Source organism: Gossypium arboreum, chromosome 11 (genome assembly GCF_025698485.1).
Source record: "Gossypium arboreum isolate Shixiya-1 chromosome 11, ASM2569848v2, whole genome shotgun sequence".
NCBI lineage: Eukaryota > Viridiplantae > Streptophyta > Magnoliopsida > Malvales > Malvaceae > Gossypium > Gossypium arboreum.
In genome coordinates this window covers 62,117,371-62,144,475 of record NC_069080.1, presented here as the reverse complement: position 1 = coordinate 62,144,475, position 27,105 = coordinate 62,117,371, and the positions used below count along the sequence as shown (strand labels likewise).

The 27,105-nt window shown below is 37.5% G+C and overlaps 2 non-coding genes across 2 annotated transcripts; one reads left to right on the top strand and one right to left on the bottom strand.

Annotated features, from left to right (window-relative positions):
* The first annotated feature begins 12,490 nt into the window (after nt 1-12,490).
* LOC128285015 (small nucleolar RNA R71) lies at nt 12,491-12,597 on the top strand. The gene has a single exon (XR_008275431.1). It is a non-coding gene; the product is annotated as a small nucleolar RNA R71 (small nucleolar RNA).
* Nucleotides 12,598-26,401: 13,804 nt separating this feature from the next.
* Nucleotides 26,402-26,508, bottom strand: LOC128284963 (small nucleolar RNA R71). Its single transcript, XR_008275380.1, has one exon. It is a non-coding gene; the product is annotated as a small nucleolar RNA R71 (small nucleolar RNA).
* Between the last annotated feature and the right edge of the window lie 597 nt (nt 26,509-27,105).

Genomic DNA, 27,105 nt, shown 5'->3' with positions numbered 1-27,105 from the left:
ATGTATGGGAAGAATAATAAAATATGAGGGGAGTGGGAGGAGAAACCAAAGTTGTCTCCCCCTTACTCCCCATTGCCGTGACTAGAGAAAGGGGAGGAAAAACAAAATTCTTTCTTTGTTGTTCAACATGGCCGGATAGAAGAAACAAAGGAGGGGAAGAATTTTTGGTCACTTGAGTCATTAAAAAGGTTAGTATATTATGTCTAATTGTGAAATTTTAACTTGTTTTAGGTAAATAATCATGGTTCTTACTTAGCCCATGCTAAAATTTGTAATTTTGATGGATGATTGGAGCATTCGGCTATGGTATAAAGGAAGGGATTTTGGTTGTTTCATCTAAGTATTGATGATAAATGTGTTATGGAAAGAAATCGGTCTTCCTAAGAATATGATTTGTGAATGTTTATATTAGTAATAGCGAAATTAAAGAGGTTTGATGTCTTGAACAAATGTTGATTATATGATCTGAAAATGAGATATGTTAATGATGAAGTATAATCGGCCATGGAAGTAGCTCATTTTGGAAGTGTGATTTGTGGTATATTTTTTTGTGGTTGATTATAAAAATTTGGCTTAAGTGAGGTAATTGGTAAAAGATGTGTTTATGATGTAATACATATGTTTTCATAAGCTAAGTTATGTATATGTGATATCTTGCATATTGGTTGTTATGGTAAGGTTTGAGATATTAACGATGAATATGTTTTGTATACTAATTGATGTTCATTTAGGTACGGTTATAAATGATGCAATTAGTTTTGATTTAAATTGTGAAATTGGTTGAATTATTAAAGAATAAATTTTATGACCGAATATATGGTTAAAAGGTTGGCCATGCATATGTATTTTGGAAATGGTAAAGGGTTGTATATATATATATTAACGATTAATAAATCATGTGGTTTGGCTTGACTTAGTAAATAGTGAAGAAATGCATATTTATACATAGTGTTTATGAAAGGTAGTTTTATAAATGTGATATGAGTATTTTGTTTGTAAATGAGTAGTAAATATGTTAAGAATGGTTCTAAAATGTATATGGATGCCGTGTGATTGTGTTTGATTAGGAAGTAAATTGTTTGATTTAGCTCAAGAGCTTAGAGGATCAAAGTCGGATAGGGGAAAAGAGAAAGTAAACGAATAGCCGTGGATATCTAATCGTCGACCACTCCCGAGGTAAGTTTTAAGTGATTAGACGTTGAGTAAATTCAATCATAATAGGACATAATGAGTTGATTTAATAAGATATGATGTGGCCATGATATGTCTTAAACTCAAATGGTAAGTTCATAAGTGTTTGGACTTGGAAATTTAAGAGCAAGTTGTAATAATTTGCTTAGGACAGCAGCAGTAACGTGATTTTAGAAAATCACCATAAATTGTTGGTGTGGAATTATAGGCTGAATGAAATATGTAATCAAAGCTTAATTAGTCTAGTTCCTTATAAAAGAGGCCGTGTGAGCAAAGAAATTTCCTATAAAGAGATATTTAAAGTTGTGTGAGACGGTGTCAGAATGACTCCGAAATCCCCTATTCTGTTTTTAGAAAATCGTTATAATTTGCACAGAAATGGTTATAAGGTAAAATTTATATGCTTAGACTCCTTAATGAGTCTAGTTTCAAATGAAATTGAATATAACACATTTTGAATTCTGTACAATGAGAAATCTGATTCGTAGTGAGGAGTGGTCAGATTAGTCGAACAGTGAAACAGGGGAAAACTTTAAGAAAAATCTGGTAGTGATTGGCCACACCTAAAATTCTGAAAATTTTATGGATGAAAGATACATGAGTCTAAATTCGAGGAAAATTAACGTCAATTGATTTTGAGTTTTGTAGCTCCAGTTATAAACAATTTAGTGACTGTTGCTCAGGAAACTGCTTGTAGTGAATATGTGATTTTGTTGTAAACTTTGATGAAACTATTTGAGTTGCTTATAAGCTATTGCTGAAATTGATGTACAAGAAAAATATGAAATATGTATGAGATATATATATGTGATAAGGCCTAATGGCCGATGTGATGAATGTGAAAGTGTATATAAGTGACAAGGCCTAATGGCCGATGTGATGAATGTGAAAGTGTATATATGTGATAAGGCCTAATGGCCGATGTGATGAATGTGAAAGCGTATATATGTGATAAGGCCTAATGGCCGATGTGATGAATGTGAAAGTGTATATATGTGATAAGGCCGAATGGCCGATGTGATGAATGTGAAAGTGTATATATGTGACAAGGCCTAATGGCCCATGTGATGAATGTGAAAGTGCATATATGTGATAAGGCCGAATGGCCAATGTGATGAATGTGAAAGTGTATATATGTGATAAGGCCGAGTGGCCAATGCGATGGATGTGAAAGTGTATAAATGTGATAAGTCCCGAAGGGCATTTGTGTCAGTACAATATCCGGGTTAAAACCCCGCAGGCTTTATGCGAGAACATTATCCTGATTAATGTCCGTAGGCTTCGTGTTCGTACTATATCCGAGCTTTAAAGACCCGACGGCTAAATGCTAGGATTCAAGTAAGACTTTGATATTGAGTATCTGCATTAAGTTACCATCAAATAAGTATTATGTATTTAAGATGTTCAGGTACGTATTACTTACTCATCGGTGGAGTGATTTCGAGGTGAATTATCGAGATCAAAGAGGTAGGTAAATGTGATTAATATTATAACTCCAAATATGAGAATGATCTAATTGGTAATGGTATGTTTGTATAATAAAGTATGTGATGAAATATTCTTATGTATTAGTGCATATTCTGCCCAAAAGCCTTGTGATTTGAGTATGGGTTGGGTTGAGCTAGATGTGCCAGTACAAGGTAAGGATTATGATTTGTAAGCTTACGTATTCGTGATATGGAATATGTTTGGTTCTTTATGTGCCTATGGTAATTTAGTACTTGTCATGTTGAAATACTTAAAAATATGGATGTGATTATGAACAAGTGGAAAGGATTATTGAAAGTTGAAAATCGATGAAGAATGTGCTTTGGAAATATTTGACCATCTAGGTCATTATTATTCGAAAGTATATATGTGACAGCCAAGTGTTGCGTTTAATGATATTATAGTTCGAGATGAAGCTCTAGATTAACTTCATCGAACAGTTGAAATGAATGACCAATGATAGTGATTGAGAACACTTTGTTTTGCTTAAAACTTACTAAGCATTAAATGCTTACTCCGTATCTTGATTCTCTGTTTTATAGATTTTGGTTCGTCAGCTATCGGACTCAGGATTTTTGGAAGTCGAAGTCTCCCACACTATCAAAGCCCCCTTTTGGGACAATTTTGGTTGAGCTTTGAAATGGCATGTATAGGACTACCCCTTTTTGTTGTGGGTCATGGACCCCTTTGGATTTGTATAATTTTGGATAGCCATGCGAAAATGGCTTATATATGTTTTGAGCATAATGTTATAATCATATGGTATGGAATGGTTAATCACTATCATAAATTGTGCTCTTTATGCTAAAAGGGCTAGATGGATCATGGAAACTATGAAGTAGGTAAAGTCTACCTTAAAGGCAGGTGCTGACAGCAGCAGTGATGTAGATTTGAAAAATCACTAAAAATAGTAGGAATGGAATTAAATAGTGAATAAATTATGTAATCGAACCTTGATGAAGCTATTTTCATAGGAAAGTAATGAAACGATCATATGAACAGTATGTTAAGAGATATTTAAGTTTTCGTGAGACAGAGCCAGAACGGTTTCTGGATTCCCTGTTCCGACTTTGGAAATTCATTGTAAATTAACCAGATACATTCAGGAGTCATGCCATATATGTATAGATTCCTTTTTGAGTCTAGTTTCTATAGAAACAAACGACATCAGTATTGAAGCCTTGTACAGGGAGATATCGAACTCGTAATGCATGAAGGTCAGTGTAGTCGTACCCTGTAACAGGGGAGACTTTAACTAATAAACTGTACTAATTGGCCAGACCAAAAATTCTAGAAAAAAATATGTTGATGGATATATGAGTCTAGTTTCGGGGAAAAATTACGAAACTGATTTTCGATTTGTGGAACTCAAGTTATGATTTTTAAGGTGACAGTGACGCAGTTAGCCAGTCGTCTGGAAAATTTTTTAAATGGACTGTGAAAGCGAGTGATTTAAGTCTGCAAACCCCTCGTGTCCTACTCCGGCAACGGTCTTGGGTACGGGGTGTTACAAGATGTCCCCACAGGGCATCTCGAGCATGCTAAGTATGAGGATGATCGAGAAACGACGTGGCACCTACCCTTCTCTGTACCGTCTCGCCAATCCACCGAGGAAGAGGCCCCCGAGGAGATTACTGATGATGTCCCTCCACGTCACGAGGACCCACCATCTCGGCCACCACCTCCTTCTCATCCAGTTCATACACTGACATCTCTGAGTGCCTTACCCGATTCGAGCAACAGTGTTTTCAGCGCTTCGATAACAATGATGCTACTCTACAGCAGATTTGTCAGCACTTCCACATCTTATCGCAACCCCCACCTCGCGAACCATCTAGCAATGAAGATGTTTAAAAACTTTTATTTATTATTTATTTTTATGTTTTGACTTTTATTTTAAAACTGCTTTTTATTTTTCTTTAAGCTTGTTTTTATTAGGTTTTATAATTTTTATTTAACAATTTTTACTTTCGGCTATTTCATATCGAGTAATTATGCTTCCTTATATTTCCTAAAAAGTTCCTGATTCTGTCACAGTTATAAAGAGCTCCTAAGCTTGTCGTCATTGCATAAGAATAAAAAACTCCACTGATAAAGGTTCTCCACGACTGCCATGTACTGCTCGACCACGACCATAGCCACCACCAGATATAATGTTCTTTTGGCGCAGGACTTATGGACTAATGAACCTCTAGCACCACCGGAGTATCCTCCTCCACCCTCATGCAGATTATTCTCCAAAACTCCAGTTCAAGGAAATTCATTCGTCACTTAGGAAGTTTCACTTCTCTCCCTATCTTATATTTATATTCTTTTCTATAAGCTATCTTTGTACACTGAGGGAAATGTACATCTTAAGTGTGGGGGGGTATTCATTTCACTATCAGAAAAATCCCTGAATGATTGCCTTATTCTCTTGAAAAGCTCTCATATCATGTTTAGGAAAAATTTTGATTGATTTATGATTTTTATTGATATATCTTAAATTAAAATATAGGCATTCATGCATTGATTATTTAAACTTCAAGACATTAGAGAATTAAGCATGATAAGTTGATTTTTAAGAATTTAAAATTTTAAGTTGTTTCCCCAAGTTTAGGTATTATTTTGAGTTGGAATTCACAAATTTAAACATAAAAAAGCCATAATTTTTGTGAGATCTTAAGCCTTTATAGCATCTATTATTTCTTTCATGCTCACTTTCATTATGAGTGCGTCAGTATTGAATTGTTTTTCTAGAACTTGCTTGATTATGCATGTCAAGACCACACCATTTGATTTGATATGTCAAAATGAGAAAGACACTTAGGTCTAACCCACTCACTCCATAAAAGCCTACCTTCACAATTAACCCTTAGTGAACCCCCTTGAGCCTAACAACCCATTCATTGATTTACCCTTAATATTAACCCATAACTCATTATTGTTGAAATTCCCTAAATTAATTTGATCCCTATTTTTGTCGAGATTTGAGTTGGAATAGTTACTTAGCCATGTTTTATTCTATTTTTAATTTGACTTGTTCTTAAAAAAAATACATGTATACATATTAATAGTAGTGATCTTCTGAGCTAAAGAAGTTAAATTCCATATTCTAAGAAAAAGCTCTGTTGTACGCAATTGATGACTACTCATTTTTCTAGTTAGGAAATTTTTCAACTGAATCTCGATTCTAACCCTTTCTTTCAGCTTGTGACCACACCCTCTAACCAAAGCCACGTTACAACCCTCTAAAGACCTTTTGATTGGTTTTTCATCTCAATTTATAGTGGTGGAGATTTGATTTTCATGCAAGCCTATGGTAATGACTTTTCATTATTGACTACTGAGTGCTTCATTTATTGTACTTAAACACCTTGAGTGATTTGAGTGAATCTTTAGTGAGGATGTGAAACTCTGTGATATTTTGAATCAAAGGTAATTACTTAAATGAGGGGAGACACCTATGTTTTCATGATAAAATGCTCAACTTGGAATGTTTGAAACTTTGATGTTCTTTCAGTTGAATTTTCAATGTATGATTACCTATGGATTATTTTGAGATATTATCGATAGAAATTATAAGTTGAGAAGAATTTATTTTGATTATGAGTTTATGATTTTGCTTGAAGACAAGAAAATGCTTAAGTGTGGGGGTATTTGATAAACTGTAATTTATACATATTTCTATCCCATGCATAGCACATTTTATGGATGATTTTTCCTTAAAATTAGTGAATTCGATGCTCCTAATGCCTTAATTTCGTATTTTATACTTAGGTGAGCATAAGAGAGTGAAAGGAACAAGAAACGGGCCAAAAACGGAGAAAATGGGCCAACGTACGAAATCAACATGGCCTGGACCTCCTCATACGGCAGACCACACGGTCATGTCAATTTGGAACAATTGAAGCATGACTCATACGTGTAACACCCCAAACCCGGCCCAGACGTTATGGCCGAATCTGACGTGCCACATTGGAGTTGAAAACCCACGTTCCGTTTTAGTGTTTTAAAACCATATATTTTGTTGAGTTAACAAAGTGTATGGAAGTCGGGCACCGTGTAGGTATCCGAGAGAGGAGGTGAGCCATGAAGGTCGCTTAAGTACCAAGCTCTTTGATTGGATCCAATCCTAGACATGCCCATAACCATAGCCACACTTTGTTATATCGAGTTTAAATTTGTTTAAGTGGACGTCTTTGATAAATCGATTAATCGTGGTGTTGAAATATTTTGAAAACAAGTGTCGCTTTGAAAACACGTCCTAAGTCTAGCCCATTTGAACAATTATCAACCAGGTTTGAAGTTATTAAAAATAAAATAACCCCGAAAGAAATAAAAGGAAAGTTAAAATGGCCTTATTACAACCCAAAAATAAATAATATTTAAAGGAAATTTAAAGAAAACCTACGCTTATTTAAAAGTCCAAAGACAATCACCGTGGCCACTCTGAATCCCTCCTACCAAGTCCCCACATCAAGGCTCACTGCAAGGTTAAGGAAAGGGGTGAGTTTGCAAACTCGATGTGCAACAAGCCCTTTCAGAGCCCAAAACAATAACGACTGTTGGGTCTAAGCCCAAATCCAATCTCAAACATGTCTTGGGCCATTGCCCTTTTCATATTTCATATTTCATAACACCGGGTAAAGCCTTTTCAAATTTCATATTATTGGGCGAAGCCTTTACTATAAAGCGGTATGGCCCATAGGCCCATTTTAATATCACATATAATGTCAATGAAAGAATGCAACCCATTTGGGAGACTACTCAACCCACCATCCGCTACTCTCCACCGTACCAACCAACACACCATGTGGGATTAACTCGACCCACCCCGCCATAACTCTCCACCGGCGGCTTAGTCTTTATCATATAACCGAGGCCTAGCCTCTTTTAATAATCAGGGCAAAAGCCCTTTTTATAATCGGGGCATAAGCCCTTTAATAATCGGGCGTAAGCCCTTTTGATAATCGGGCATAAGCCCTTTTGATAAGCGGGGCATAAGCCCTTTTGATAACTGGGGCATAAGCCCTTTAATAACTGGGGCATAAGCCCTTTTTCACTTCCTCCATTCATATAAAAAACCCAACCCAATGCATTTATGAACATCTCGTGTGCATATCATACATATCATGTGCATATCATACATATCATGTTTATCAAAATCCCATGCATTAAGTTCATGTATAAACCCTAGGGGTATAATGGTCATTTTTACCTAGGGGCAAAACGGTCATTTTCATATTATAAGGGTAATCTTGTAATTTTACCAAAAATTAGGGTTTCCATGTTCATTAACAGTTACAAACAATTCATGGGTGCAAACAGTGATTCTGGCCCATTTTTAGCGAAAACGAGTTATTGGGCCAAAAACCCCTAATGGGCCCTACTCAGCTGATTTTGTCATCTAGGCCCATTTAGCCTATATCCATAACAAAGATAATGTCTTAACATGCAATTTAACATATTTTCGTTCTCTACCAATTTTACCCAAATGGACCCGAAAGCCCAATGGGCCCCACTTCGGCCCCTGAGGCCCAACTTACCAAGAACGCCAAAAATCACATTCTTCTGTTTCCATCGTTCTCGATCATCGTCTCATCGATTCTAACTAACTAGTGAGCGTTGCTTGCTCACAAGTCCTCGAAATGCCGAGATTTGACATTTCGCTTTTCGCATTTTATCGCTTTAAGCTATGAAAAGGGTTCGTTACACACCGATTTGCGATATTCCTTGACGAGATCTCCTATGCGATTTGTCCTATAATCAACCACTTATAGATTAGACCATGTTATTATTAAACCAAATCGAAAACTACCTATTATCATCACTTAGACATTCGCCACCATCCACAATGGCCCTTGGGTTCATACCTTTACCGGTTGATGACTAGATTTAGTCACTCCGATGATCCAAGCTTTTGACACACTCCTCGATCGGTAGCCTTTAATCCTCACTAGCACCAACAAACCAAATAACACCAAAACCCTTTTAGCCTTAGTCGACGAGAGGGTTTTCACTTTTCTTAAACCACAAGATACAAATGGAAAGAAGGTTCAATACTTACCAAGAAATCTACTCATTGAAGAACGTTCCAAATACCTTCCTACCCCATATCCGCTAGAATCCAACTTAAACGTGCGTGAAAATAGATCTAAATATTAATTCCTAATCACTAAAATATGAAGCTTTACTTTTTAGAAAATATTAATCTAAGCTATTTAGAGGTTAGTACACACTGTTATGGGTTGAAGTTGAAACATTTCCAAAATCAATCTCCTACGATAACCACCACTTGTCACTCAAACTTAACTAATCCAATATCAATATATGTAAATCCTAAGCACATCACCATACTGAACATAAGGGCATATTCGTCATTTTACCATACAGGGGTATTTTGGTAGTTTTACAAATTGAGGGTATTGAGGTAATTTCACAAACCAAGGGTATTTTAGTAATTTTGTAAATCGAGGGTAAAACAAGAATTCTATAAATCAAGGGTAAAACAAGAATTCTATAAATCGAGGGTAAAATGGTAATTCACGTAAATCAAGGTAAAACAGTAATTACAGTAATCGAGGGTAAAACGATAATTATGTAAATCGGGGTAAAATGGTAATTATGTAAATTAGGGTAAAATGGTAATTCTATAAATCGAGGGTAAAATAGTAATTACAGAACCGAGGGTAAAACGGTAATTTTACAAATCGAGGTAAAAGCGGTAATTCTATAAATCGAGGGTAAAACGGTAATTTTACAAATCGAGGTAAAACAAGAATTCTATAAACCGAGGGTAAAACGGTAATTCAGTAAATCGGAGTACTTTGGTAATTTTACAAGTCGAGGGTATTTCAAGAATTGGTAAACTAAAGTATTCAAAACATGGATAACAATACGAATGGGCCTAAGGCTATTCTCTACCAAATGGGCCCACACGCTCGTGTGGCCCTTTTAGCCCAAACCTAGCCACAGATATGCGATTCACCTAGCCTAGTCCAATATTTACTACACAATCAAACAACTTATCCAATTGGGCCCAGTAGGCCCATTGGGCCCATTATGGCCCCTTTCTACCCATCGTGGCCCAAGTAGCCATCCAACAACAAGAGTAGTGATAAATACACACCGATAGGAGACTAGAGTTAATCCACGCCCGAGCACTCTTAGCCGACGCCCAACCCAAACGAGCACGCCATACAAATGAAAGGGATCACCAAGAAAGGTACATTTACTCTCTTCTTGGTTCCTCTATTTAAAGCCGACTTCACAACCACTCTTATATTAGCTTCCGATGTGGGATCCTCCAACATTAGAGTTTAAATTCAACACCAACTCTTGCACTGTTAGCAAAATAAATGCTCTTTGCTTGCCATGGGATTCGAACCTATGCCTCCCTTAAATGCTCCACACGCTACTTGCCACTAAGCCACAAGGCTTTTTGTGTCATTTATTTAACACAATAATTTAAAACCCTCATCCAAGCATCCGTGTTTTTTTTCACTTAATACCAAAATTTTTGCTAAAGCCCAAGTTTGAACCTAAGATTTCTCCAACACTTCTTAAAGCCATTAACCACTAATAGCAAACATTTAATTGTTTCATTTCATTGCACAATTAAATACCTATATACAACCTCCTTACGGACCCCCACTCAAGGCCCAATACTTCTAGGCCCAAATTCGGGGTGTTACAATACGGATGGACCACACACCCGTTCCTATTTAATAGGCTGGACCATGGTCTGAAGTAATCGCACACGGGCGTATCACACGGGCGTGTCCCTGCTGAGCCCAAGTTTAGTCCAATTCAAAAAAAAGCAAAGGGAGATATGGATCCAGCTACCGCTGAAAGACTTTCTCAAATTAATCAAGCAATTGAAAATGTGGAAAATGCTAAGCGCGAAGAGCAGCAAACTCTGGCTCTCTTCTGGGAACACATGCCGGCGATCGATCCCAGTCTCATACGAGATCGTATGCTGGCTATACAGAATAAAATCCAAGCCCTCGAAAACCGAAAGAGGGCCTCATCCCCTCTTAGGCATTCCAAAGCCTATTTAAACACTTGAGGAGGCACTTAGACGGGGGGCCACAGAGAAGGAAGCAGTGAACTGCTCAATGAAAGCCGATTGATCCATCTCAGAAGCCGAATTCATCATTAAGACTGAAGATATCTCCTCAATTTCCCTTTAGAAGTTTTGGGTTTTTCTTTATGTTTTGTTTTCATTATTCTTCCGAGATGTTTACCCTTTTAGTTATGAACAGATCCTGTTATTATTATCTAAACTGTATGATAAATATTTGACTTGTTCTTAATTCTTGTCTTGATATTCTAGGATATTGATTCAAGTTAAGCTTTTATTCAGAGGAGGAATAGACCCTGTCTAAGAGTACATTTCTCATAATTAAGGGGAGTTGATTACGCGTCTAGAGATAGGGTAACAAGATTTTGCCAGATTAGGGTAAAACCTAATAAGAGGATCCATAGATCGAGTTAATGCAACCCTAGGGAGTTAATTAGAAAGAGATTTCAATTATTCAACCTAGGGTTAGACATTGTTAGTCTCGAGAGGGATAATAATATAACTTAGGGATTTCTACGGATCAAGTCAAATGAATAAATCGTTCGATTTAGAGTAAAATAAAAAGAGAAGTCTAGGTGGATTTTTCCTTAGGTATTGTCTTAATTCAATCATTTTTCCAAAACTATTTTCCCCAAACTTCTTTTCTGTGATTTCTTAGTTTAGTTAATTAGTTAGAGAAACAAAACTCTTTTATTATTTTAGGCTAGATAATAAAAAGAAAGTTGATACTAGTACTGATAGTTCCTTTGGGTTCGATAATTTGGTCTTGCTAAAGCTATACTACTGTTCGATAGGTACACTTGCCTTCGTTGTGGTAATAGTTAGTTTCAAGAATGATTCATTATAAATATTTAAAACCTCTCACAAATATCACGTATCAGTGGTTTATATTCCTTTGGTATTAGATTGTCATTGTTTTCGGGTTTTACCTCCTCTCCTTTGTTCCTGTCAACTTCTTGTGGTGGCTCCTTTTTGGATTCAGCTAACACTTTCCCACTCCTTAGTGTAACTACTTTTACATGCTCTTTTGGATTGGGTTCGGTGTTACTAGGTAGATTTCCTGGTGGTCTTTCTGAAATCATCTTAGCGAGCTACCCAATTTGATTCTCGAGTCCTTAGATAAATGCTTGCTGATTTTTAAATGCAGTTTCAGTGTTCTGAAAATGGGTTTTCACTATTGAAATAAATTTTCACATCATCTCCTCAAGGTTTGTCTTTTTCTCTTACTGGTAAGGTTGTTGTTGGAAGCCTGGAAGGGGTGGTGGTGTCTGATTCCCTTGGCCTCCCCACGAGAAATTTTGGTGGCTCATCTATCCTGCATTGTAAATGTTATTATAAGGATTATTTTTAGGTCGAGGATTATTACCCATATAATTTAATTGCTCATTTTCCATGTTGTGGCCATAAGGTGGGTATTCTGAATTGTTCGTTCCTCCTCCACTTGCATTGCATTGCATTACTGGGTGAACCTGTGAAGAACCAAGTAAACCATCAATTTTTCTATTCAAAAGTGTTACCTGATTAGAGAGGGTGGTGACTGAATCGACGTTAAAAGTGCCGACTGTTTTTGTTGGCTTTGTCCTCATGGCTTGCCACTGATAGTTATTCAGTGACATCTCTTCAATAAATTCGTAAGCCACCTCAGGTGCCTTATTATTACTAGTCCCACCTGCAGCTGCTTCAATCATCTGTCTACTTGAAGGATTCGGGCCATTGTGAAAAGTTTGAACCTGTAGCCAGAGTGGTAATTCATGGTGAGGGCACATTCTCAAGAGATCCTTGTATCTCTCCCATGCATCATAGAGGGTCTCTAGATCCATCTGCACAAAAGAAGAGATATCATTCCTCAACTTAGTTGTTTTAGCCGGTAGAAAATATTTAAGTAAAAAATTTTCGGTTATTCATTCCCAAGTAGTGATTGACCCTCGTGGTAACGAGTTCAACCACTGTTTAGCTTTGCTTCTCAATGAAAAGGGAAGCAATTGAAAGCGAATGGCATCATCAGAAATGCATTGATCTTAAAAGTGTCGCAAAACTCTAAGAAATTTACCAAATGAGCATTTGGGTCCTCGTCCTGCAAACCATCAAACTGAACAAACTGTTGGATCATTTGAATTGTGTTAGGTTTCAGTTCGTAATTATTTGCAGCAATAGTAGGCCTAACTATACTTGACTCAGTTCCTGTTAAAGTAGGTTTAGCATAATCATACATAGTGCACGGAGCAGGATTCTGATTTACTGGATCAGCAGCAATTGCAGGAGGTAGCGGGTTCTCCTGATTTTCATCCATCTCCTCGGCTATGGTGTGAATATTGTCCTCTTGCCCTTCCTCTATGTATCTTAAGCTTCGCCCTATTTCTCTTCGATTTCTGCGAGCTGTGTGTTCAATCTCACTATCAAAAAGTAATGGTCCTGACGGGTTTCTTCTAGTCATAAACCATAAAAACCTGCAAGAAAGAAAAATAAAATTTAGTAACAAAAATTAAAATTAAATTTAAATTGCAATAAAATAATAAAAATTATGTGTTCCTAATATCTTAACTCCCCAGAAACGGCGCCAAAAACTTGATGTGATGTGAATCATGATAATTTTTATAATTTATGAATGTCCATTCTTGAAAACTAACTATTATCACGACAAAGGAAAGTGCACCTTATCGAACAATAGTATAGCTTATGGCAAGACCGGGATGTCGAACGCATAGGAACTAAAAGTCTAGTATTAACTTTCTTTTTATTATCTAGCCCAAAAATAAAGGGGTTTGTTTTATCTAAACTAATTACTAAACTAATAATGCACAGAAAGTAAATTGGGGAAATATCTTTTGGGAAAACTGAATGATTTGGACAATACCTAAGGGAAAAGTCCACCTAGACTTCACTTGTTATTGACTCTGAATCAGATGATTTATTCACTTGACTTGATCTGTAGAAATCCCTAAGTTATATTATTATCTCTCTCGAGACTAACAACATCTAACCCAAGGTTGATTAATTGAAATATCTTTCTAATTAAAACCCCTAGTGTTGCATTAACTCGATCTATGGATTCCCTTATTAGGTTTCACCCTAATCCGAAAAAATTATGTCACCCTATCTCTAGGCGTGCAACCAACTCTGCTTAATTATGTTAGATCTACTCTTAGAAAGGGACTTTTGCTCCTCTGAATAAGCACATCAATACTTGAATCAATATCCTGGGCAAGAATTAAGAACTCATAATTAAGAACAAGTCAAATATTTATCATATAATTCAGATAATAATAACAAGATCCACCTTAGGTTTCATTCCTCTTAGGTATTTAGGGGGTTTAGTTCATATTTATGAAAGAAAACATCTCAAAAGAATAATTATAAAAAAATATAAAGAAAACCCAAGAACTCTTGAAGGGAATTGAAGGGAGATCTTTGGTCTTGAAGGTGAATCTGGCTTCTAAAATGGATCAATTGGCTTTGTTCAAGTAATTCCTTGCCTCATACTCCGTGTTGTCTTTCAGGTACCTCTTGGGGTGCTTATATAGGCTTTAGAATGCTTCAAAACCCTCAAGAGTGACCTTTTCTAAATAGGACTATATTTGGGCTCGACAGGGACACGCCCGTGTGATACACCCGTGTTCGATTGCTTCAAACCGTGTTCAAGTCTATTGAATGGACACGGGCATGTGAACTACCCGTGTGAGGAAGTCCAGGCTGTGTTGATTTCCCACGTTGACACATTTTCTCCGTTTTTGGCCCATTTCTCATTCTTTTTACTCTCCTATGCTCACCTAAGTGTAAAACATGAAATTAAAGGATTAGGAACATCAAATTCACCAAATCTAAGGATAATTCATCCAAAAATATGCTAAGCATGGGATAAAAATATGTATAAGTTACAATTTATCAATAATAGAATGAGTTGTGAACTTAGTGCGTAAAATAAAATATTCAATTAACAATCGTTATAGCGTAGTCCCAAATTCATAGATTCAATTCATTATAGGACTAAATTCAGTTCAGACTAAGAGCAAACCAATTACATGTGTATGGATATGCAATTTCAATTCATATACGATAGTGATCAGATTCAGATGTAATATTCCTATTCCCGCCCGCTACACACAGTCTTCGGCCATCTCAACACACCATTAAGGACATTAATGCCCAACCAACCCTACATACCTCAAAGTGTTCGTTCACATGTTTACAGAAACGTAAAATTCAGTATGCGAGAAGTGCCAAAATCAGATGTATACTCATGGTGGCATAGCTACAATTTCAGAACAAATTTCTTCCTCCTTCCTAATATCCCAGCCCATGCCAATGCAAAACACAAGTACCAGTATCATGTATTCATTCATTCCAATTCATTTCACAATCAATAAGATAGCTCAATCACAAAATAAGTATTATATTGCACTTATAACTAAGTTATTTACGAATCAATCTCAGAGCATCAGACAGTTCTAATTGTAATAGCCTGTTTTTGGTCAAATCAGAACAGTAGTTTCAGAACCACAAATCTGAAGTAAAAATAATTATTTTATTTTTATTTAAATGTTTACAGTATGATATCATATTGGTGTGAAAATTTCGTGAAATAATTTTATCATTTGAGTGCTTAATTCGGTACAAAGGACTTAATTGCATAAAATGCAAAATTATTGTTTTATTAGTTAAAGGTGTCAAATGACTTTGGTTTTTAAATATGGTGGCCTTAAAAGGTAATTAAACCATTTGAAACATTAGTGGACTTGTATGGACACATTTTGGGTGTATTAAATGGTTTATTATTAAAGGTTATGTAAAGCCTCAAAATCTAAGTATTTATTTTTGCATGTTTTGTTGCATAAATGCATGCTTGCTTCAGTGGTTAAGTGTCTTGAGAAGTGTTGGAGAAGTCCTGAGTTCAAGCCTTGGCTTGTACAATTTTTTTTTTACTTGAATAGACCTTGTCTCTAGTTAGTAGGCATATTAAATAAATGTGGATAAAACATGAAAAAAAAAAGGCCTGTTGGTCTAGGGGTAAGTAGCGTGTGGAGTGTTCCTTGTGGTCTGAGGTTCGAGGCTTGGTAATGCAAAAGGAGCATTTTATTTTGCTGCAAGTGCTGTGAAAGTGTCTTAGATTTACCGAAACTAATGTGGCTAAATGGACGCCATCTAGGCGAATGCTGGAAACAGATTGGAGCATGTTTGAGGTACGGATCATTGGAGCACCATATCAGAGATTGCCCACGGAGGCCCAAACAGATGCGAACTATAGATTTGGGTAATGTACAACCACTGAGAGGCCGTGGTCATGCCAGAGGTAGAAATGGATCGGGCCGTGGTCAGAGGGCACCAAGCAGAGGTGTTGGTTATACTGAGGTGAGGCAGCCAGCTCTGGTTTATGTTGCACGTCCCAGAGAGGATAGAGGTGCCCCAGATGTTATCATGGGTATGTTCTTTATTCATAAAGTACCTTATATTGAACTGATTGATGTTGGATCTATGCATTCTTATATAGCATGCACTGTGTCGAGACTTTGGGTATAATGGTTGAAAGCACTAAGAGTGAGGTTACGGTGTTAAGCCTATTAGGACAGTCAGTGAGGGTAAATAAATTGTTCAGAGATGTACCTTTAGAGGTTCAATGAGTGATCTTTTTGGCTGATTTAATGGAACTCCCTTTTGGAGAATTTGACTTAATTCTAGGAATGGACTGGATGGTTAAACATCAAGTAAACTTGGATTGTGCAACCAAACGGATGGTACTGAAAACTGTGGAAGGTGACGAGGAAGTTGTACTTGGAGAGCATCGAAATTATCTGTCAAATGTGATTTCTACATTAAGGGCTGAGGAATTGGTTCGTAAGGGTTGTGAGGCGTATCTAGCGTACATCGGTGTTTTAGATTTTGAGGTTTCTTCTGTTAAAGATATCAGAACAGTCAAATACTTTCCGAACATTTTTCTTGATGAACTACCTGAGGTACCTCCAAACTGTGAAGTTAAATTTGGGATAGAGCTCTTACCTGGTACAGCTCCAGTGTCCATCGCCCCTTATAGAATGGCACCGAAAGAGCTAGTGGAGCTTAAGGCTCAAATTCAAGAGTTACTAGATCGAGGGTTCATCTGCCTTAGTGTGTCTCCGTGGGGAGCACCGGTTTTATTTGTGAAAAAGAATGATGGATCCATGCATATGTTTATCAATTACCGGTAATTGAATAAATTGGCTATTAAGAACAAGTACCCCCTACTGAGGATAGACGATCTATTCGACCAGTTTTGAGGAGCTTCAGTTTTCTCTAAGATTGATCTTTGATCGGGGTACCATCAACTGAGGGTCAAAGGGACTGATGTTTTCAAGATAGCTTTTAGGACACGTTATGGTCATTACAAGTTCCTAGTGATGCCTTTTGTACTGACGAATGCACCAGTGGCTTTTATGGATCTGATGAACAGAGTGTTCCAGCCCTATCTAGATCAGTTCGTAGTGGTTTTTATGGAAGACATCCTGGTGTATTCGAGAAATGAAGATGAACATGATGCATATCTTCGAGTTGTTCTGTAGATTCTGAGGGAGAAACAACTATACGCCAAGTTCAGTAAGTGTGAGTTCTGGTTATGAGAGGTAACATTTTTGGGCCACGTGGTATCTCCCGAAGGAGTTAGGGTTGGAAAACTGAAGTTGTTCTAGACTGGAAGCCGCCTAAGACGGTATTTGAGATTTGAAGTTTTCTTTGTCTGGCAGGGTATTATAGACATTTTGTTGAGGGGTTTTCATTGATTGATGCACCTCTAATTAGGTTGTTGTTTAAAGGGGTACCGTTTGACTGGACTGATAAGCAACAATAGAGTTTTGAGAAACTTAAAAAGGTTCTGACTGAGGCCCCTGTCTTAATACAACTAGAGTCTGGGAAAGAATTCACTGTCTACAGTGATGCATCACATGTTAGTTTGGGATGTATGTTAATGTAAGAGGGTAAGGTGGTGGTAGATGCGTCTTGTCAAGTTAAGACTCATGAGGCAAATTATCGAATACATAACTTGGAATTGGCCGCTGTGATATTCGCATTGAAAATTTGGAGGCATTACTTGTACTGTGAGAAGTGTATCATTTACACAGATCAAAAAATCCTCAAGTATCTCCTTACTCAGAAGGAGTTAAAACTTAGGCAACATAGATGGATTGAACTACTTAAAGACTATGACTGTACGATCGAAATACCATCCTAGGAAGGGCAATGTGGTGGCTGACGCACTGAGCCACAGGGCTATAGCTGATCTGATGGCAATGTTTGCTCGTCTCAGCTTATTTGATGATGGTAGTTTGTTGGCCGAACTTCAGGTTAAACCGACGTGGATTGAGCAGATTAAGGGTAAACAGCTAGAGGATAAGTCACTGGGTCTTCAATTCTGACAGATTGAGAATGGTAGCACATCAGATTTTGGATTGAATAACGAAGGGGTACTTTGTTTCCGTAGGAGAGTTTTTGTACCGAAGGATACTAATTTGAGCCAGTTTATACTACGGGAGGCACATAGTAGCACTTATGCTATGCATACCAGTGGAAGCAAGGTGTACCAAGACCTTCGTGAGTTGTATTGGTGGCTAGGTTTCAAGCGTGAGGTTACCGACTTCGTGGCTAAATGCCTGACTTGCCAGCAGGTTAAGGTTGAACATCAGTTGCCTTTAGGGTTTCTTCAACCAGTTAAGATTCCACTTTGGAAGTGGGAGAGAGTAACTTTGGACTTTGTTAGTGGGCTACCCTTAACGCCTTCTAACAAGGATTCAGTATGGGTCATCGTAGATCAATTGACCAAGTCTGCCTATTTCATACCTATTCGTACTAATTACTCGTTGCAGAAGTTGGATAAATTATATATGGCTGAGATTGTGAGACTGCATGGGGTATCGGTTTCCATAATATTCGATAGGGATCCTCGCTTCTCATCTCGATTTTGGAAGAAGCTCTATGAAGCTCTGGGTACAAGGTTAGACTTCAGTACTGTGTTCCATCCTCAGACAGATGGTCAATCAAAGAGGGTGAGTCAGATACTGGAGGACATGTTAAGGATTTGTGTGATAGATTTTCGAGGTAGCTAGGAGGAGTACTTGCTGCTAGAAAAGTTTGCATATAACAATAGCTATCAGTCTAGCATACAGATGGCACCTTACGAGGCATTGTATGGTCATAGGTGTCCTACTCCTTCATGTTGGACTGAGTTGGGCGAGCGGCGTGTTCTGGGCCCTGAATTAGTTTCTGATACTGAGGCTTAAGTTAGACTAATTCGGGATCAACTGAAGGCAGCATCAGACAGACAGAAGTTGTATACGAATCTGAAACGTAAGGAGATTGAATATTCTATGGGGGACTTCGTCTTTTTCAAGGTCTCACCATGGAAGAAGGTCCTGAGGTTTGGATGAAAAGGCAAGTTGAGCCCTAGGTTCATTAGTCCTTACAACATACTGAGACATGTGGGACCGATTGCCTATCAGCTACAATTACCTCTGAAGTTGGACCAAATTCATGATGTGTTCCACGTCTCCATGTTGAGGCGCTACCGCTTTGATCCTTTGCATATTATCTCGACATAGGAGATTGAGGTTAGGCCAGATCTGACCTTTGAGGAAGAACCGATTTAAATTCTAGACCGAGATGTTAAGGTCCTAAGGACGAAGTCTATCCCACTGGTTAAGGTACTTTGGTGTAATCACAGCTTAGAGGAGGCCACATGGGAACCCAATGAGGCGATGTGTAACAGTCTGATTTAGACCCGTTTTGGGACCACATATCTGAGTCAAAAAATAGTTAAATATTATTTTTCGTGCTTATGATGTGTGAATTCGTATGTGTGAAAGTTTCGTATGAAAGTTTAATCATTTGTGTGCGTAATTTGATAAAAGGACCTAATCACGTAAAATGTAAAAGTTGCTTGCTATATGTTAAAAGTGCCTATTTGATTTGGGTTATTAATTGTGAGATCCTTATGTGGTTATTTGACCATTAGAAGTTTGAATAGACATTAATAACCATCCATTAGGTGATTTTATAATGGTTATTAAAAGGGTAAATTAGTAAATTGTTTATTAAATGAATTAAAATAAAACAAAGGCATGAAAATATGGTCATTTTGTGTTCATAATCAACCGAAAATCATAGAAAAAGAAAAGAAAAAGAGAGTTAGGGTTTCAGCACACACAAGGCTTAATTCAAGGTTCGTTTTTTATTCATTTTTTGATAATTTCTACGTTTTTGTGATCGTTGCTTTGTGTTTTACTAAGACCATGCCTCGATTTTTGATTTTGATGGTGAATTTGAAATGTGCCATGGATTAATTCATGAGTTTTATGTTGTTATATGATGAAATATGAAAGTTTGATGTTAATTTATATGTTTTATCTTTGGATTTTTGATGATTTTGAGTAAAATGGGCTAAATTGTGAAATCTATAAATTGAGGGACTAAAATGTAAAATAAATGAAATGTGTGGACTTGTACGAGAGCTATGGAAATTTGGCTAAGCTTGTGTACAAGCAAACTTCGTGTATTTTGTGATTTTGTAAATTAGGGACTAAAGTGTCGAAATGTGAAAATGTAAGGGCTAGTCTGCAATATGTCTTAATTGTGTGTATATGGATTGGTTTGAGTGATTTAGTGAATAAAGGGGTTAATTTTGAATACATATAGATCAAGAAAAGAGGAATTCTGTTTTAGACCGAGGGAAGTCGAAGGTTATTGAGTAAACAATTCGAGTCGAGAACTCCGAGTACGAGGTAAGTTCACACGTAAAACATGATGTTATAAGTATGTTTTGATGATTTGTTTATACATAGATTGTATAAACATTTAGTTTGTATGAATACGATGATAAACCGATGGTATTTGGCACTAAGTGTGCGATTTAAACTAGCTTCGGTTATATAAGGCACTAAGTGTGCGATACCGAGATAGCTTCGGTTAATTAAGAAAGCACTAAGTGTGTGGAATTATTATAGCTTCAACTAATCTTTAAAGCACTAAGTGTGCAGATGTTTAAAGCATTGGTAATCTTCAAAAAGTCTTAAAATATCCGAACAAGAGGTGAGAATGAAAATGAATGAATACGGGAATGTTCAGGTAAGTTTAATACCTATGTGCTAGATGGTATTATGCATATAAAGTTTATTGAATTGTTGTAAATATATGGATGATGTTGGTATGAAATTGATAGATGAGTAGAGAATTTATAAGTACTTATGTGTTGTTGTTTCATATTTTATATACTATTGTTGATTTTGGTATGAACTTACTAAGCTTTTCAAAGCTTACTTTGTGTGTGTGTTTGTATTGTTTTATAGTTATTAAAGCTACTATGAGTTTGGGGATCGTCAAAGATCATCACCACACTATTGAACCTTATTTCGCTACTTTGAAAATGTATATATTAATGCATGGCATGTATAGGCCAGAAGTGTTTAAATTATATTTTGTGATTGTATATATTTAGCCATGTGATTTGGCTTGGTATGATATGATTATGATATGGTTTTGGTATATGAATTATGAGGCAATATGATATATTTAGTGTGTTTGTGTATGAATATAAGAAATGGTAAGATATGTAAGCTCTTGGCATGTGTTAGCTATGGTAATTGATAAGGTTTGATCATGAAATTGAAACTTATGTTTGGTATGATTTTATTTTAGATTTGTTATGATTTGGTTGATGTATTGAGATGGAAATTTGGTTGGAAATGATATGTTATGAATGTCTTATGTTTTGGTTGTGAGTTGGTCATAAAATGTTCTGGAAAATACGCTTGGTTTGGTGCTTGTAGGTTTGACCCAATTGGGGGTAGCAAGTTGGCTATTCAAATGGCCTACTTTTGTCCACACGGTCAGGGAGATGGGTGTGTGTCTCAACCGTGTGCAACACACGACCGTGTTGCATGCCCGTATGTCCCCTGGGGTACCCTACAATTGTAAGTCAGGCTCTAGCACGGCCAAGACACACAAGCGTGTGACTAGCCGTGTGGCTTAAGTCAGATTTGACCATGACCAAAGCACACGGGCGAGTCTTGTGGCTGTGTGAGCAAGTCAGTATGTATGCCCTGTTTTGTCACGGCCTAGACACACAGGCATGTCTAATGTCATGTAAGGCACATGGCCTGTTCAAACGGGTGTGTGACCAGTACTTGTTTGAAAAATGTTTAAGTTTTGGAGAAATTTTGTATCTGTTCGGTTTAGTCTCGACCCCTTTCTAATACATGTTTAAGGTCTCGATGACCTATATAAGGGACTTTATATTGATGATTGATCTTTAATGCTTCGATGCTTATGTAATGAATGTTAATGTTCTGATTTTGTCCGGTAATGCATTTAACCCTAGTTCAGCAACGGATACGGGTTAAGGATGTTATGCGATGAGACAACAAAACCCTCATCTATTTTGACTAGGTAAATTTCGAGGCTAAAATTTTCTTTTAGGGGTAGAGTTGTAACGCCTCAAAATCTAAGTATTTATTTTTGTATGTTGTGTTTCATAAATGCATGCTTGCTTCAGTGGTGAAGTGTCCTGAGAAGTGTTGGAGAAGTCCTAAGTTCAAGCCTTGGCTTGTACAAAATTTTGTTGTTACTTGAATAAACCCTGTCTCTAGTCAGTAGGCATCTTAAATAAATGTTGATAAAACATGATGAAAAGGGCCTGTTGGTCTGGGGATAAGTGGCGTGTGGAGTGTTCCTTGGGCTCTGAGGTTTGAGGCTTGGCGATGCAAAAGAAGCATTTTATTTTGCTGCAAGTGCCGCGGAACTGGCCTAGGTTGGTCAAAACTGAGGTGGTTAAATGTACTTTAAATTGAGTGGTAGAGAGGGGAGTGGACAGCATAGAGGAATTGTAGGAGAAAATAGGGGATTTGGATAAAGGAGTGATCGGTTGGGTGTGTTGTGGAAGGATTTGGGGAGAATAATCTTAAAAGTGATTTTAAGAGAAATTTGAGGGATTCTGGAAGAAGGGGGAGGTTGTGCCGAAATTGAATTCTTGATCAGAGAGTTTCGACTGAGGATGGAAAGGTTGAAAGAGTCAAGTGTGGGGATTGTTTAGTGGTCTTGCCGAGTTAGGAGTTTCTGTTTGAAAAAAATCGGCATTAGCTCACCCTTTGTGCCTTTGGTGCCGAATTTAGCTTCTGTTATCTCTTCTCTCTGTTTCTCGGTTTGGCTTTCTCCCTTTTGAGGCCAGATATCACTTTCGGGTATCTTGTAATTTCTTTTGTTGACTATTTTGATTTTACTTCTTCCCTTCCCATCTTTTTCTCAATTCTTTCTCCCTCTTCTCAATCAGTTTCTTCTTTGGCCGAATACCCTTCTCCTTCCCCCTTCTCAACTCTTTCAGGTTTTAATGTTTGCACCTATTTGACAAGGAGGGTGTAATCAACCTTTGTCAGTGGTTTAAACGAGCTATACCACACTTGTTCAATCAAGGAAAGTATCAAATATTATTTTGGGGTTAAGTGTTAAAAAGAGGATGATTAACCCTATTGTCAAATGACTACTTGAATGCCTTGAATAAATGTAGGTTTTGGTGCTCATGAACCTTTAGCACTTTTCACAAACAAGGTCTGTAACATCACTGCCATAATCGTAAATCGACAAAAGCTGAAATAGGTGACCGCCGGTGCTACATGAGCGTCCGCTCGCTCGTATGGTGATTCGAATGCCTAAATGTGGGCGTAAGATTGTTAAGGCCGACCACGAGTGATTTTATGGCCTGAGGCCAATTTGGGCCATGTTGGGCCAAAATGGGCCACGTGGGGCACATGTTAGGTCGAAATGGGTTGCGTGGGCCTCACAGGACGTGGGCCCCGCACTGGTGAACCACAAAGACATGTGGAGAATTGTGGGCCAAGCTGTGTATTCCACACGGTCGAGGCCATTTTTGGGCTGTGTGGGCCACACGGGCATGTTGGCCCACATGGGCCTGCATGATGGCCCTTGGGCCCACTTTCACTCTTTGGCTATCGAGGTTGCATGGGTCACTCGAGACGACTATGGACCTACTGTTAGGTCGGTAAGTATACCTAGACCCCAAATTAGTAAATGACTGTTATGCCCCTATGAGATGTATAACTGTGATTGAGCATGCCATTTTATATATATTGCATACATGTATGATATTATGATATGTTGCATGGGGATCGGTTTATTATGTGTAGGGACAGAGTGGAGTGTCGAGGCTGGTTGGGTAGGAATTCTGATTTTATATCGATACTTCTACTGTTACTGAAATAGGCTACGACCCACACTGATACTAATACTGTAATGGGCTAAGGCCTTAACTGAAACTGAACTATTACTAATTCGGACTTAGGCCAAGCCTATGGTTGCCTACTGTATGATTGACTGTACGTTTTTAAGGGATTACACACTAAGTTTTCATAAACTCACCCTTCTATTTATCTATAAGGGTAATCTCAAGGCTTAGACGGGTCGGTGCTGCGAGGGACTCGAACGTGGCCACACAATCGCACATGCTTCCATATTTGCCTTTTCATTTACAAGAAATTTAATTTAGGTTGATAAACGCCAAATTATACATAGTTTTATCCCAAATACTTTGCATATTTATGAATGTTTACTACTAGATTTGTGGATTTTGGTGCTCTTAATCCGGTTATTTCATGTTTTGTACTCAGAAGAGTAGCAAGAGTCAAAAAGAGCCAAAAAGGAGCTAAAAAGGGACAAAATAGACCAAATCGAGAAGATCACACGGCCTAAGCCTTGCCACACGGGCATCTTACACGCCCGTGGCCTTCGGGGGTGTCGACCAAGGTTTACACGATTTACACGGCCTGGCCATTGAGCCTACACAGCCATGGAAATTTAATAGATCGAACACAGCCTGGCAATCATGTCACACGACCGTGGCACACAGGTGTGTCCTTTTTTGAAAGAGTTGTATTTTACACGGAAAAGGGTACTTAGGGAGGAAGAAATCCAATCCAAAGCCTATATAAACACCTTAAGTATGACCCAGAGGGGAGACCTCTTCTAGAACTTTTCTGGAATACAGAATCACATGCCAGGAATTACTTAAGGAAGCCAGACGATCCATTCCAACAGCCGGAGCTGCTCCAAGACTGAAGATCTCTCTCAAAATTCCTTCAGGGGTTTTAGAGTTTTCTTCATGTTTTGTTATTTTTATACTTTTGAGATGTACTCTTATTTGATTATGAACTAAACCCCTTAGATATCTAAGGGGCATAAAACCTATGATGGATCTTGTTATTATTATCTGAACTATATAATAAATACTTGATTTGTTCATAATTATGTGTTCTTAATGCTTGAGTTAATAATCCGGGTATTACTTCATGATTTGATGTGCTTATGTAGAGGAGGAATAGACCCTGCCTAAGAGTAGATTTGGCATAATTAAGCGGAGTTGATCGAACGCCTGGAAATAGGGTTACGAGATTTTTCAGATTAGGATGAAACCTAATATGGGAGTCCATAGAATGATTTACTGCTTCCCTAGGGGTTTTAATTTAGAAAGAAATTTCGATTAATTCAATTGAGGGTTGGACGTTATTAGTCTCAAAAGGGATAATAACATAGGTTAGGGAGTCTCACGGATCAAGTCAAGTGAATAAATCATCCAATTCAGAGTTAGATAACAAGTGAATTCTAGGTGGATTCCTCATTGGGTGTCATCTTTATCAATTGCTTCTCTTCAAGTCTTTTTCCAAATTTTCTCTTCGCTTTAATTAAATTAGTTAATTAGTTTAGATAATTAGTTTAATAAAAAAAATCCTTTTATTCCTAGGCTAGATAATAAAAAGATAGTTATTACTGATACTTTTGGTTCCCTTGGGTACAATATCCGGGTCTTGCCGTTACTATACTATTGTTTGATAGGTGTACTTGCCTTTTCGTCGTGATTATAGTTAGTCTAGGTTTGATCTTCATTATAAATATTTATTACTTGTTACGAATCACGCGATTGAGTTTTTGGCACCGTTCCCGGGGAACTGAAATATTAGGAACACTAATTTTTTATTACTTTAGCCATTTATTTTTCTTGCAATTTTATTTTATTTTATTATTTATTAATTTACTTTTTCTCTCTCTTGGCATGTTTTTATAATTTATGACTAGAAGAAACCCACCAGGACCATTACTTTTTGACGAAGAAATCGATCGCACAGTTCGTAGAAATCAAAGAGAAATAAGTCGTAGTTTACGATACCCATAGAATGAGCGAGAAGATGATACTTAAACCCCAACCGAAGAGATGGCTGAAAACCAAGGCATCAGCTGCCTCTTGCAATTGCAGTTAATCAAAATCCTGCTCCACGTACTATGTATGACTATGCTAAACCTTCTTTAATAGGAACTAAGTCTAGTATACTTAGACCTGCTATTGCTGTGAATAATTTCGAACTAAAACCTAACACAATTCAGATGATACAGCAGTTTGTTTAGTTTGATGGTTTGTAGGATGAGGATCCCAACACGCACTTGGTAAATTTTCTTGTATTTTACGATACATTCAAAATCAATGGCATTTCTGATAATGCCATTCGTCTTCGGTTATTTCCCTTTTCACTGAGAAACAAAGACAAGCAGTGGTTGAACTCGTTACCACGAGGGTCTATCAATACTTGGGAACAAATGACCGAGAAATTTTTACTAAAATATTTTCCTCCAGCTAAAACGGCTAAATTACGTAATGAGATCTCTTCTTTTGTATAGATGGATTTAGAAACATTTTACGATGCATGGGAGAGATAGAAGGACTTACTGAGAGGGTGCCCTCACTATGGGTTACCGCTTTGGCTGTAAGTTCAAACGTTCTACAATGGTGTGAATCCCTCGACAAGGCAAATGATTGACGCAACTGCTGGCAGAACCATCAATAAGAAAACACCGGAAGATGCTTATGAATTCATAGAGGAGATGTCACTGAACAACTATCAGTGGCAAGTTATGAGGATAAAGCCAACGAAAATAGCCGACGTTTATAACATTGATTCAGTCACCATGCTCTCTAATCAGGTAGAACTTCTCAATAAAAAGATTGATAGTTTTCTTGGTTCTACGCAGGTACATCCAGTAATGAGGTGTAACTGAAGCGGAGAAGGTGTGCATCCAGAATACCAATCCTTCAATCCTACAACTGAAGAAGAACAAGTCAACTATATGGGTAACAATAACTTTAGATCTCAAAATAACCCATACAGTAATACCTATAATGCAGGTTGGAGGAACCACCCAAATTTCTCCTAGGGTGGTCAAGGGAATCAAAAGCCACAAAATCCTCCGAGTTTTCAACAGCCACGTTATCAACAAGAGAAGAAACCAAACCTTGAAGAGATGCTTTCTAAATTCATCTCGGTGTCAGAAACCCGTTTCCAAAATACCGA